The sequence below is a fragment of the Nomascus leucogenys genome, chromosome 5 (genome assembly GCF_006542625.1).
Source record: "Nomascus leucogenys isolate Asia chromosome 5, Asia_NLE_v1, whole genome shotgun sequence".
In the NCBI taxonomy this organism is placed as follows: Eukaryota; Metazoa; Chordata; class Mammalia; order Primates; family Hylobatidae; genus Nomascus; species Nomascus leucogenys.
Genome location: NC_044385.1, coordinates 11848991 through 11854920, shown reverse-complemented (window position 1 = coordinate 11854920; position 5930 = coordinate 11848991). Strand labels below are relative to the sequence as shown.

The window sequence follows — 5930 nt, the reverse complement described above, 5'->3', positions numbered from 1 at the left end:
CCCGAGCGCGGGGCCTTGTGGGAGTTGTGGTCCTGGGCGGTCGCCTAGGCGCCGCGGCAGGAAGGCGGAGCCGCTGAACAGGAGGACTCGAAACTACAACTGCGAAGGCCGCCCCGCCTCCCCGAGGCCTCGGGCTCCACGGCGGCCAATGAGGCGGGACCACGCGGGTCTCCAAAACACCGGGAGGTGCGGGCGGGGAAAGCGGGGCGACCTCTTCTCCGGGAAACCAAGCTGAGGACCTCTCTGCGTCGGTCCCTGCTGTCGCTCCCGGAGTCCTTGCAGCCGCCAGGCTCCAGGATTCACCCAGTACGCGGGCGAGTTAGGAACGAACGGTGCGGGATCTTTGACTTTCGGTCTGAAGCGTATTCTCTGTCTCATTCATTTTTCTGTAGCCTCACATCTGCTGTGGGTGCCTATGTAAGCTACCTGTGACTTGTAGAGGTGGCTTCGGCTCTTTTTTAATTTCATGCACCCTAGATGTGGATGTCATCTCCTGCCCCGCCCCAGCCCAACTCCTAGGTTGACACGTGCGAGTATAACGCATGCTAAAGAATGACGACAAACCCAAAGGCTTATGATGAAATATGGGGATGGGGTGAAACAAAAAAACTTAAGAGTGACATAGATTGGGCGCAGATCCCAACTCTAAAACATTCTAACTAGTTATTGGGCCTTAATTCCCACCTCATGTCTTGTTCTACGGCTACATAAGATTAGATACACAAAGAGCTGAGTATAGTGCCTAGCACCTAGGAAGCACTCAATAAATGGTAACTGCTATTAGTTTTATTAATGTCTTTGATTTCTACAAAACAATCCATGTCCCTTGTGTTTATGTAGCATGTATTAGTTTCTCATTGATGCTGTAAGAAACTATCACACATTTAGTTGCATACAACAAAAGAAATGCATTACTTTATAGTGCTGGAGATCAGGAGTCCAAAATGGACCTGTAGGGCTGTGTTCCTTTTGGAGGCTCTCTGGGACAATGTGTTTCCTTACCTTTTTCAGCTTCCAGAGGCCACCTGCATTCCTTACCTCATGACCTCACATTATGGTCACATCTCCTTCACTCTCTCTGCTTCCCTCGTCACATGCCTTCTCTTGTGACCCTAACTCTTCTGTCTCTCTTGTATAAGGACCTTTGTGATTACATTGGTTACAGACCATCCTATCGCAAAATCCTTAATCACATCTGCAAAGTCCCTTTTGCCATATAGGATAACGTATTCACGGGTTCCAGAGATTAGGATGAGGATTTATAAATAGAGGGTCATTAATCAGCCTACCACATAGTGGTTTATGCCTTTCAGAACCAGCAGAGCATTAAACCAAATGCAGGGTCCTGGGGTGGCTGACTGCATAGGTCACATGCCCATGAAGCCAGCCCTGCCTGTCCTTTTCCTCTCCAGCAACTCTTTCCCTTCTGCCTCCAAACTGTCCAGATCTTCCCTAGCTTAAAAGCAAAAAAAAATTGGCTGGGCATGGTGGCTCACACCTGTAATCCCAGCACTTTGGGAGGCTGAGGCGAGCAGATCACCTAAGGTTGGGAGTTCGAGACCAGCCTGACCAACATGGAGAAACCCTGTCTCTACTAAAAATACAAAATTAGCCGGGCAAGGTAGCACATGCCTGTAATCTCAGCTACTTGGGAGGCTGAGACAGGAGAATCGCTTGAACTCGGGAGGCGGAGGTTGTGGTGAGCTGAGATCACGCCATTGCACTCCAGCCTGGGCCACAAGAGTGAAACTCTGTCTCAAAAAAAAAAAAAAAATTGTTGCTTGATTTTTCCAGCTATTCTTCCATGTCTCCTTTTCTCTTCCAAACCTATACTTCCTATGTGCTCACTGCCTTCTTCCCTTCATATAAGTGTGCTTTTGATAAGAGAAACTTTTTATCAAGTTTGGTAGACTTTTTAAAAGATTCCATGTCTGTGCTGTATTTGAGGTTGTCAATAACACATACTTCCTGGAATTTTGTTATGCAAAACTTCTTTTTTTAAATTGTGGGTTATAAATTTTCCTATTATAAAATCTCGGGTTCTTTAAGGAATCTCTAGTACCTGGATATCAAAGGCAGAATTCATGGCTTTCCAGAGGCTTGAAATATTTGTTATTAAAGAACAAAGGAAGAAAGTGGGTTCGGGGGTGGAGTAAAAAAAAGAAAAAGAGAGAGAGAGAGACAAAGTGGACAGGGAACTTTAATGCAGACAGGGGTCAGATAGCTTTTGTCCTTAGTTACCTAATCCAGAAAGTCACAGCAACAAACCTCCCTGTTTGCTTTTGTTTTCAGCTCAGAAGCCTTACACATAACTTCTAGGGGCAAATGAGATTTTTCTTGGTGAGTGAAATTGGAAATAGCAGGTGTTTGTCATGAGATATGGGCATACCAAGACTCACTTAGAGTGGTGTCTGTCATGATCTGTTTTAGTGTTCACTGTTAAGAGTGGTATGACGGGGTTGTTCCTTTGTGAACAGGCAGCCCTCCTCTTTGTTCTCTCATTCTGGCTGATTTACCTCTGCTTTCCCTAAAATCAGCTACACTGAAACCAGCATAGTGAGAGGCCCCGGGGATGTGCTATCACCCATGCTTCCTGCAGATGATGTTCAGTTAGAACCTTCCCATTCCTAAGGCTGTGGTTAGAAGTTGAAACAGGAATAAAGTGCATACACTAAACCCCTTTGATGGCACGCCACAAAAATCAGCTCTAGCTCTAATTTTTTTTGAAATAGCAAATGAAAAAAATGTCAAATTGCTTACAGTACTGAGGCAGATTTCACCACAAACCTCTAGAAAGGTAAGTCCATCAGGACAGAATTCAGGGACTCTAAATTAGAGTACAACTCATGATTGAACAGTCTCTTCTAGGGCATTGCCATTATACTTATCAATTCCCATCGCTTTTAGTTTTCTGTCCCTCCTATCAAAATTCACATTCTTTCTGGAGGTTAGCTTGCAGGTAGAATGTGAGCACCTTGATTCACAGTCCTACAGACCACAAGAAATGAGCCAGAGGTAGTTGCACAAACTACTACTTTCTTTTTCTTTTCTTTCTTTCTTTCTTTTTTTTTTGAAACGGAGTTTCACTCTGTCTCCCAGGCTGGATTAGCTGGGATTACAGAAGTGTGTCACCACACCTGGCTAATTTTTGTATTTTTAGGAGAGATGGGGTTTCACCATGTTGGCCAGGCTGGCCTCAAACAACTTTCTATTTTTAATAGAGGGGAAAGGGATGCTGGTCAGACGAAGGCAACAGATGTCTCCTTCGGGATGCTGGTCAGACGAAGGCAACAGATGTCTCCTTCGGGATGCTGGTCAGACGAAGGCAACAGATGTCTCCTTCAGGATGCTGAGTTTTTATTGAATACTCCATTCGAATTCACTTCCTTTACCTCAGCTTGTATTCACACATTCATTAAATTATCACAGATGTCTTTCCACGCCCCCCGCAAGTGGATATATTTTGATTCAGCCATTTAGTTTACAACATGAGGTAAAAGGAAAAAGTTCTCCTTGACCAGTATTTTACACAGTTGTAGTGTAAAACATTTTGGACTTCAGGGATTTATAAGGGATTACATTTCTGTAAAGTTAGGATCAGATTAAACAAGTTTTTTTTCTTGAGACGGAGTCTTGCCCTGTCACCCAGGCTGGAGTGCAATGGCGCGATCTTGGCTAACTGCAACCTCCGCCTCCTGGGTTCAAGCGATTCTCCTGCCTCAGCCTCCCGAGTAGCTGGGATTATAAGTGCGTGCCACCATGCCCAGCTAATTTGTTGTATTTTTAGTAGAGATGGGGTTTCACCATGCTGGCGAGGCCGGCGTCAAATTCCTGACCTTGTGATCCACCCACCTCAAACAAGTTTTAACTCTGAATTTTCCAGGTGACTCTTCCCTTCCAATAGTAACAAGCTCTAGTTAGTTGCATAAGTTTCTTGAAGGCCAAATTTTATCACTGTTGCTGATATCCTTAGAGCTGAAGCACTGCTATTTCAATCAGTATCCACTAATTCCACTTCAGAAACGAACTTTGTATTTAGTGGAATTTTGGCATCAGGCTGCCCTTTCTTTCCATAAGCCCATTCTGCTTCACTGTTCAATCGAGTCTTTTCTCCTTTACCCAGTCAACAGTGCTTCATCCCATCCTGTGATAACTTTGCCTACTGTTACCTTAAAACTGAAAGACTTGGTGTTTTTCTCTTTTGAACTTGTTTGAATGTTAGTATCAAAAACAGTCCCATCTTGTAGTGTTCCTGTATACCAGCCGTGAACAACATCTCCCCATCTCCCAAAAAGGAGAGATGTTATTCACTGCTGTTCATCTCCTTTTTTTTTTTTGGAGATGGAGTTTCGCTTTTTGTTGCCCAGGCTGGAGTGCAGTGGCGCGATCTCGGCTCACCACAACCTCTGCCTCCTGAGTTCAAGCGATTCTCCTGCCTCAGCCTCCCGAGTAGCTGGGATTACAGGCATGTGCTACCTTGCTCGGTAAATTTTGTATTTTTAGTAGAGACAGGGTTTCTCTGTTGGTCAGGCTGGTCTTGAACTCCTGACCTCAGGTGATCCGCCTGCCTCAGCCTCCCAAAGTGCTGGGATTACAGGCATAAGCAAATGCGCGTGGCCTTATCTCGGGTTTTTAGAACAGATTTTGCATATTTTGATGGACCCTCAGCCAGAGTCTCTCCAGACTTTGGGTTTATTTGGGTGTATCTTCATTAAGCTTCACATTTTTCACTTGCAAACACTTACAGTATTGATACCCTTGAAACACTCAGTTTCAAAAAGGTGGTTATAGGCTGTAACCAAATGGTCCTTGTTAGTTGTCTTGCCCGCATTTTTAATGTTTCCTAATAATTTATGTTCTGCAAGAAATGAATCTGAATTGTGGTCCTGCAGAAACTTGATAAAGTCCCTCTTGGGCAGGTGCTTACTGCGCAGCTGCTCCAGGGTTCATGCCTGCAGTGGAACAGCCACTGCCATCTTCCCCCGCTGCCTGTGCCTCACTGAGCCAGCCAGCCACAGTTCCCGCAGATGTCTTGATTGTGGCACACCAAAAAGCACACGTCAGGACACTGGCTGACCAGAAATGGCAACAGTATGCCTATTGTAGCTTATGTAATTTATGATTTACTATCACCACCGAGGTTAGATGAACCTAGTTACCTGGAAGTGACTTACACGAAAACTGACCACATTTTTTGAATGGAAGAATTTATGAGCCTCTTATATTTCCTAATCTGAGATGGATCAGGGCTAGCTATGTCAATCAGTGCAATTCCTTCATTGTAAGCAATAATAATATATAATTGACTTGGCCAAGATCAATTATGACAGTGGGTCGCAGGGGTGTCGGAGAGAGAGAATACAGTCATGGGTTCTTAGATTTTGCTTCTGGTTAAGCCACTAAAGCCTATTAAGTTTAGCCTCAAGCGGCTTCCTTACATATTTAATTTCAGCCTAAAGGAGTTCGAGACCATCCTGGCCAACATAGTGAAACCCTGTCTCTACTAAAAATACAAAAAAATTAGCAAGGCGTGGTGGCGGGCGCCTGTAGTCCCAGCTACTCGGGAGGCTGAGGCAGGAGAATGGCATGAACCCGGGAGGCGGAGCTTGCAGTGAGCCGAGATGGTGCCACTGCACTCCAGCCTGTGGGACAGAGCCAGACTCTGTCTCCAAAAAAAAAAAAAAAAAAAAAAAAAGGTATTTCTATACATCATAAACTATAACAACTGGAGGTATAAACCAACAGTGGCCCACACCTGTGCCAGTCACTAAGTTTTGGCCAAAGAAATGTAGCCAACTGTTTGAACCGTGTTAAAATAAGGCAAACGCCAAGCTGTAACCAATCCAGTTGTTTCTGTACCTCACTTCCATTTCCTGTAGGTCACTTTCCTTTTGCTGTCCATAAATCTTCCACCACGTGGCAGCACGGGA

General features: G+C 44.8%; 1 pseudogene; it reads right to left on the bottom strand.

Moving 5' to 3' along the window:
- Positions 1-3991: 3991 nt before the first annotated feature.
- Positions 3992-4976, bottom strand: LOC100597776 (annotated as a pseudogene).
- Positions 4977-5930: the final 954 nt, after the last annotated feature.